This window comes from Rhinopithecus bieti, unplaced genomic scaffold, assembly GCF_001698545.2.
Source record: "Rhinopithecus bieti isolate Rb0 unplaced genomic scaffold, ASM169854v2 scaffold_2735, whole genome shotgun sequence".
NCBI classification, from domain to species: domain Eukaryota; kingdom Metazoa; phylum Chordata; class Mammalia; order Primates; family Cercopithecidae; genus Rhinopithecus; species Rhinopithecus bieti.
The window spans coordinates 2,465,567-2,473,916 of record NW_016804150.1 but is presented as its reverse complement, the minus strand read 5'-3'; the positions used below and the strand labels follow the sequence as shown (position 1 = coordinate 2,473,916).

The 8,350-nt window shown below is 37.2% G+C and overlaps 1 pseudogene; it reads right to left on the bottom strand.

Moving 5' to 3' along the window:
* Positions 1-769: 769 nt before the first annotated feature.
* Positions 770-1,444, bottom strand: LOC108526202 (39S ribosomal protein L9, mitochondrial pseudogene; annotated as a pseudogene).
* Between the last annotated feature and the right edge of the window lie 6,906 nt (positions 1,445-8,350).

Genomic DNA, 8,350 nt, shown 5'->3' with positions numbered 1-8,350 from the left:
ATCTTATCCTGGTCTTGGCTTGTAGGAAGGCCTCAACTGAGATCCAGAAAATGTTTTAATTAAATATATATTTATCATTACAAACAGGATGCGATAGCTACCTAATTGCTGACCGTAAACCCTCTGACTGGTAGATGCAGACTGGCAGTCTTTTCTAACAAAGCATGAAATTCAAGTGTCAGAAGAGACCCAAAGGTTATCTAGTTCAATCTCCCCTTTGATCCTGGAATTCCTCTAAAACTTCCCTACCACACGATTGATCGTTTGTTTTTTTCCTCTTGAATTCTTCCCTTGACAGAGAACTTAATAACTCCTGAAGCAGCTCATTTCACCTAAGAAACTTAGCTTTTACCTGTAGTCATAGTTTATTTATTTATTATTTTTTTAGGAACACAATCTCTTTATGTCTGCTTGAGATAAAAATGTTAGTTTAGATGATGAGAATGAGGAAAATACTGGAGACAATGTATAGCTCCTGTGTTTGTCCCAGTAAACTCCAATGGAAAAAGAAACTAAACAGGATGTGGATAGTTTCGGTCTATTGTATCTAGCTTATCAAATCCACAGCCTGGTACTTCTGGAACAAGGCTGCCTCAGGGATGACAGTTAAAGATGAAGATGGCAAATATAAGCAATTCAACATGTCTATGCAGGGCAGTCTGATGTCTCCATACGTTTTCTAAAATTCCATATTTGGTCAGAGCTGGGAGTGAGAGCAGGGTGCTTGCCTGTTTCAGTCCCACTGCTCCTCTGATTCTGCTTTGCTGCCTTAGAGGAGAACAGGTTTAGATCCTCTAGGGGCTGCTGGGGCCATGCCCTTGGCAGCCTGCTGGGCTAACCAGTACTTCTATCTTTTGATCTTGGGCCTCTCCAAGTTTACCAGAGACACAGGTACCTTCATAGTACCGAGTCCATTTACCATCACCTCACACCAGTACTTGCTCCACCGAGTGAGGGGCTCTCCTGGTAACTTTAATGTATGTGAGGTGACTGCAACACCAAGATTCTTGAGGAAGTGGCAGGCAACTGTTTCAGGGTTCAGCTCCCGTTTGATATTGTTCTTCATCCCTACCTCCATGAGACAGCTTTTCGGAAATGTCACTGTTGCCTCACCTGCCTTGGTCTGGATCTTCTCTAACTTTCCTCCTGGTCTCAGCAATTTCTCCTCTTCAAACAGCTTCTTGTTTTCAGGTGATGCATATGCAGCCAGTCTCTGAGGAAGGAGTTGATTCCGGTCCACAGATTTCTTTACTGAGACCAGGTCACCCCGTATTCCAAGTGTCCACAGACTGCATGAAAATGACCTCCAGGTTTTCTTTGGGCCAGTGCTTTGTGTCCTCCACCAGCTTATTAATGTGGTGTCACTGGTGCAGGAGCAGCTTCTGGCCCTCCCCGGCCACTGGTTCCTTCCATCCACCCAGCGCTCCATGATGCCCAGGGCCATGACAGTCCCATAGTCATAGTTTAATCCTTTGGAGCCATATTGAATGACTGAGATTTCTGGCCTAGATGATTGTCAGCCTTTTCTGACTCTTCCCTTCTCCTATCCCGGGTTACACATACCCAAAGTCAGCAACCATTTCCTTAGGACATTTTGTGGGAACTTTAGTCATCCTGGCTGCTTTCCCTGGAAGAATTTCCCGTTTGTCTGTAACCTTTAAAGTATGACACCCACACCCAAACATAATTCCAGGAACACTCTGACCAACGCAGTATAGATCCAGATTATCACCTCCCTCTGAATGGACACGTCATTCCAGTAACATGAACTATATTTTAGTCATTCTTTGACAACAGTTATCAAATGGCTTAAGGATAATGTGCATTTTAATCCATGTTGCTACTGAACTCCTATTTTGAATCTGTCTTTTTTTCTTTACATTCTAGAAGATGGTCTTAAATGTATAATGGAAATCACAGGAACTTCAAAGTTAGAGATTTTCCGTATGCATATAGTCTACATCATTTTAACCCTGTGTTTTTAAGAAAGTTATTTAACTTCTCTGAGACTCAGTTTCAATTATTTGTTTAAGAGTTGGATAATGTCTAGTTGTTTAGTTTTGTTTTGAGGCTTAAATGAAATAATATATGTAAAATAACTAGCATGATGTCAAAGTACAAATTTTTCTGTTGTGTAGCATGTTATCTTGGCCCATGTCCTAGCCCCTAGCCCATTAACATTTTTAGTTTTCTTTTTTCTTTTATTTTATTTTGAGAGAGTCTCACTCTGTTGCCCAGATTGAAGTGCAGCAGCACATTCTTGGCTCCCTGCATCCCCCGCACCCAGGTTGCAGCAGTTCTACTGCCTCAGCCTCCCAAGTAGCTGGGATTAAAGGCATGTGCCATCATGACCAGCTAATTTTTGTACTTTTAGTAGAGATGGGGTTTCACCATGTTGGCCAGGCTGGTCCCAAACTCCTGACCTCAGGTCATCTACCCTTCTCAGCCTCCCAAAGTGCTGGGATTACAGGTGTGAACCACTATGTGGATTTCATGATCCAGTAAATTAGGTATTTTTCCCAGGGTTTCAGCATTCATGAATTCTAACATGCTTTCAAGATTTTCATCCTAACAAGACAATGCAAATAGTGATGTTTTCTAATAAGAAATTTTTCAAATTGATGCTAACCCATATTTTTACTGACCAAAAAAAAAGTAGGCAAAATAAAGCTTCTAGAATTTAGTAGATCAGAAAGGCATTCCCATGTACAAGACAGTCACCTAAAGACTGCATAGTTGTAACATTAGGTAGAATTCAAATGCTTCCTAGATATATTCTTCATTTAGTTTATGTCAACTCTTTGTAGCAGACTGTAAAGATATCATCATCTCTGACCTTAAAGAAGTTCACGAAAATAATAAGTAATTTATATCCTTGCCTCAATAATCATAAGTTTTTATTTTAAATACCTATGGTACAGTAAAAAACTTCTTTCACATAGAAAAAAATGCAATTGATTCTTTCAACAAATATTTATTGAGCATCTATATACACCTGATACTGTCCTTGGAAGAGAGGAAAGTAGCAAAGGTCTGCCTGTGCTTTCATGGATATTTTGCTGGAAAAGGACAATAAACAAGCAAACAAATAAATAATGTGTCAAGTTATTATACAAGTAATGAGAAAATCAAATTGGAAATGGAAAATGTGGCGACATCAGTGATGATGCTGGTGCTCTTCTAGATGGAATGGTTGGAAGAACCCACTCTTATATAAACTGCCATCTGTGCAGAGACCTTAAGAATCTGAGTAATCTGAGAAAATTGCAGCCCAGGTAGTGGGCTCAGCAAGTTCAAAGATGTTAAAGGAAGTATGTTTGGCTTGAGTAACAGCAAAAAGGTCCGTGAGACTAGGGTAGAATGATGGCAGATCTGTAGCTGTGCTTGAAAATATATCAGATGGATGGAGGACCACGCCATGCAAAGGCTTTGAGGACATAAGAAGTATGGATTTACTATGTTATAGGGGCCTCAGCAGAGAAATAACATGATCTGACCTGTATTTTAAAAGGATCGCCATGGTTGCTGTGGACAATGTGGAATGGAAGATACAGGGTGAAATAAGAGATCAATGAATAGCTATCTCAATAACCCAGATGAGATATAATGCGATTTAGACTGGAGTCCTAATGATGAAGGTGGTGACAAGTGACCTGTTTTTTGGATATTTTGAAAGTAGAGCCTCATGATTTGCTAATAATATTATATGTGGGGTATACGAGGAAAAGAATAGTCAAGAATTATTTTGTACTGAGGAGCAGGAAGAATGGAGTAGCCTTTTACTAAAGCTGGGAGTCTGTGGAAAGCATCACATATTTTAGAAGTTAAAAATCAGGAGTTTTTTTGGACATATTAAGATTTAGATGCCTAGTGCATATATCCACCTGGAGATTATAAGAAAGTCTCTGCCTAGGATTCTGGAGCCCAATTCTGGAGAGGTCTGCACTACAGAAGAAAAAAAAAAAATGTAGTGTCTAGAGAATAAATGCTATTTAAAGCCTTGAGAGTACATGGATTACCTAGTGAATGAGAAGTGACAGAGAAAAAAAAAGGTAAAAACTTGAATCTGCAATATTTACACACAGTCAGGAAAATGAGTGACATTCAGATATTGACTCTAAGATGCAGTGGCCCGTGAGGTAGAAGGCAAGATGAAGAAAGTGTTCTAAATGGCAAACAATTTCTTAATACCATCAACAATGATTCTTTGATTTTATCAGATAATACTAGCTGTATTCACAGGATTGAAACACAAAATAGTTGAATTTGTTTAAAGTTGAATGCTCTCTTATAAGTAGGCATCTATCTTGGAGTAGTGTAACTGGGAACATTCTCATGAGAGTTGGACTGCAACGTGTGCTTCAGTATTCAGTCTTCCTCAGCTACAGCAACTCTGTCTGAATTTAGCTTTGACCCTTCTTTTCATTTCAAATCCTTGTATTAGCTAAAAGCAAGCTCTTATTCCCCATCTCTGCCACCCATGTAGCAGAGCGAAACCTGTAATTCGCAGGAGACAAAGAGCCAAAATAAAGATTCTGGTTCATAAGTTAATAAACAACCAATTGTGATGTTAAAGGCTAAATACATTTAGGCATGTGTGGTCACATTGCTTTATGTTTGTCAATCTCATTTTATATAACCTGGACCAACAAAGCCAACAAGAGGGGAAATACACAGATATAAGGTCAGTTCAAGGGTTCAACAAAGTGCTCAAAATGATAGAATCAGCAGATAAAATGCTTCACAGGTTGCTAAGATACCATAATCTGGGAAAAGAATCAGAATTAAGTTTTTGTTAAGAGGTTTATCATTCCCTATCCTGATCCTTTGATAGAGATAGTCTATAGGAATCTTAGCTTTGCAATTATATGGTTGGAGTAATTGGGGAAAAGTTTAGAAAAAGGGTTTGAACAGGAAAGATAATAGCTTAAGAATTTGAGAAGTCACTTGGGGAGAGTTGGGTCATCTTGAAATTGCTTTAGGCAAGCTTAAGCTGTTTAGAAGATTGTCTCTTTGTAAAGGAATAAAAAACTAAGCAATATTATTCTTCTATGTGGATTTGCTACTGATGACTAACATGGTTGAGTAAAGCAATCATAAAATCCATTTATTTAAGGAAAAACTTTAATAAATTTTGTTTTTATTTGACTTTTGTGAAAAATTCTGTTTTGGCACATTTTACATACTGCTATTTACTTCAAGTCATTTAATTTACTTTTTCCTTGATAAAGAAAAAAGATGTTATTTCAATTCTTAATCATTCAAAGCAATGCAAATAGCCACCATATTGTAGATTTTGAAAAAAAAAATTGTAAATTTGTGTTTCTATATACACCTATTGAAAAAGTTATACAACAAAGAGTTCTCATATGTCCTTTTTTGATTCAATCATTTGTAACTGCCCGTACTTGCTAGTAAACTGCCCATATTTGCTAGTAAGTTATTCTCTTTCCCTCAATAGATGAGAGGGTGGGTGTGTGTTTCTTTGTGAACCATTGAGAGCAAGTTGCAGATATGCTGACTTTTTTTTTTTTTTTTTTTTTTTTTTTTTTTTTTTGACGGAGTCTCTCTCTGTTGCCAGACTGGTGTACAGTGGCACATACTGGCTCACTGCAGCCCCCGCCTCCCGAATTCAAGCAATTCTCTTGTCTCAGCCTTCTGAGTAGCTGGGACTACAGGCCTGCGCTGCCATGCCTGGCTAATTTTTTTGTATTTTCAGTAGGGACGGGGTTTCACCATGTTGGCCAGGATGGTCTTGATCTCCTGACCTTGTGATCTGCCCGCCTCAGCCTCCCAAAGTGCTGAGATTACAGGCATGAGTCACTGTGCCCAGCCGGTGACATTTTATCTCTAATACTTCAATGTATATTTCCTAAGAACATGAGCATTCTCATGCATAATCACAGCACAGTTATAAAAATCAACACCTTTAACATATATACAATATTATTACTGAATTCATAGTCCATATTCAAAGTGTGCCAATTGTGCCAAAAATATACAATATACGATTAAGTTTTTACCAATCCAGAATTCATTCCAGGATGACACATTACCTTTTAACCTCCTTTTCCTCTTTTGGATCTCTTCTGATCTGGAACATTTCCCCAGACTTTATTTGTCATATATGACTTTGACATTTTGGAAAGAGTCCAGGCCATGGTGTTTAATAATGGTAGAGAGATGTATATGAAATGTAAATGGCTGTGTATGGGCATACTCTGCCTTTATTCACTGAGAGGGTTTTGAAGTAATGCCACCTCTCTAGCTATGTGCACACCTGACCCATCCAGAGCTTGGTTTCTAAATACCATTTCCCAGTAAAAGCAATCTGGGTTCTCTGGAGAAATGGCTGTTTACTGCACTGGAGCTTATATTCTGCCAGAAGCATGAAAAAAAATAAAAAGTTATTAAATAATGCAAGCAATTATAGATTATGAGAGGTGCTATAATAAAATATAGATGATATATTAAAAGAAAGGCCAACTTTTGTTATGGTGGTTAGGGCAAGACTCTCTGAATAAGTTTTGTTTAAGCTGAGACTCAGAGAAGGAAAAAGGGGCAGCCTTGTGAAGAATGTGGAGAAGAGAATTAGCATAAGGAACAGAAAGTTAAAAGACCCTGATGTCAAAAGAGTGTAGTTTGCTCACAGATGAGAGGAAAGCACTGTGGTTGGAGCCTAGTACTGGGTAATGTTGGTGGGGATGGCCAGGGAGAATGTGGGTGTGATGTCACATCAGGTTGGAAGGACAGGCATGGGCTACTAAACCTAGCAATTTACATTGTGTTCTGGGTGGAATGAGAAAGTCTTAGGAAGATTTAATATGGGTAGTGACATGATGTGACTTATGTGTTTAAAAGATTATTCTGGCTGCTTTGTGAAAAATAAATTAGAAAAGGTTTGAGAATGGAAGCAGAGAGACCTGATAAAAGACAATTATGAAAGCTCAGGCAAGAAATAATGGTGGCAGTAGAGATAAAATAAAAGGGTGGTGGCAGTAGAGATAAAAATATGTGGATGAATTCAGATTACATTTTGGAGTTACAAACACCAGGATTAATGTTAGATTAAATGTGTGTTGTAGCTGAGGAAAAAGGAAACTTGAAGGAAAATGTTCAGGTTTCTGTCTTGGCATCAAGCTTGGAGAAGAAAATCAACAGCTCCATTTTGTTGATTGAGTGTGTTTGAAATGAGTTTTTGATTGGAGTGTGTTGACAGGAGTGTGTTTGAGATGAGTTTTAGAAATCAAATGAAAATATTATATAAACAGGAAAAAGTACAATAATTTAAAGTTCCTTTGGGATGTTTCTTACTTTTTTATGACATTAGGATTCAATACTTACATGAGAATATCTGCATCATTTCATGAAACATGAAAAGTTAAAGGAAATCTTAGTTATCTTCAGATTTTCTGGAAATTTAAATAGTACTATGTGTGCTTGGAAAGATAAAATATTGAGATTACCTACAATGATTTAAGGGGAAAATTGTAAGAAAATTAAATTTTCTAAGATAGTTTGAAGGTACAATTGAATAAAGGAGGACGTAAGTTAAACATCAGAAATAATTTTCTGGGCAAGAATAATTCAAATCATAGTGTCTTTTAAAGGCTTATGAAAGCTCTTTTAGCTGAGACATTAAACATGAGAATTTAGAAAGCCTAGTTTAAAAGGAAGAAAAATATATTGCAAAGGAGATGAAATAAACGTTCTAATGTTTTTAAAAGTATTACAGTTTGTGAAACCAAATCCAGTGAGTTAAATGTTCCACCTTTTTCCACAGTGCTCTTTGTATAATGTATTACAATTAGTGAAGGTGAAGTTAAATGGGCCAGTGTAATATTTTAGATGCCATTTCTGGAAGTTTCTTTAATACTGAGTAGAAATTTTTTTAAGGAACTTTTCTCAGGCAAAATGAGGATGTGCCANCGTTCTAATGTTTTAAAAGTATTACAGTTTGTGAAACCAAATCCAGTGAGTTAAATGTTCCACCTTTTCCACAGTGCTCTTTGTATAATGTATTACAATTAGTGAAGGTGAAGTTAAATGGGCCAGTGTAATATTTTAGATGCCATTTCTGGAAGTTTCTTTAATACTGAGTAGAAATTTTTTTAAGGAACTTTTCTCAGGCAAAATGAGGATGTGCCAAAGAGAGACAGGATAAAATTGGACTATCAATTTAAAGAAAAAAAAAAAGGAATATTTGCCTCTACTTGAGTGAAGGGAAAATAGATTTTGGAAGAGTATAGCATAACATTTAGCTGAAAAAGATATTGTAATTGTTGTGAATAAATGAATTTGATCTCAATTGCAGAGAATTTTTATTCCAAAACAACTCTAATAAACACAG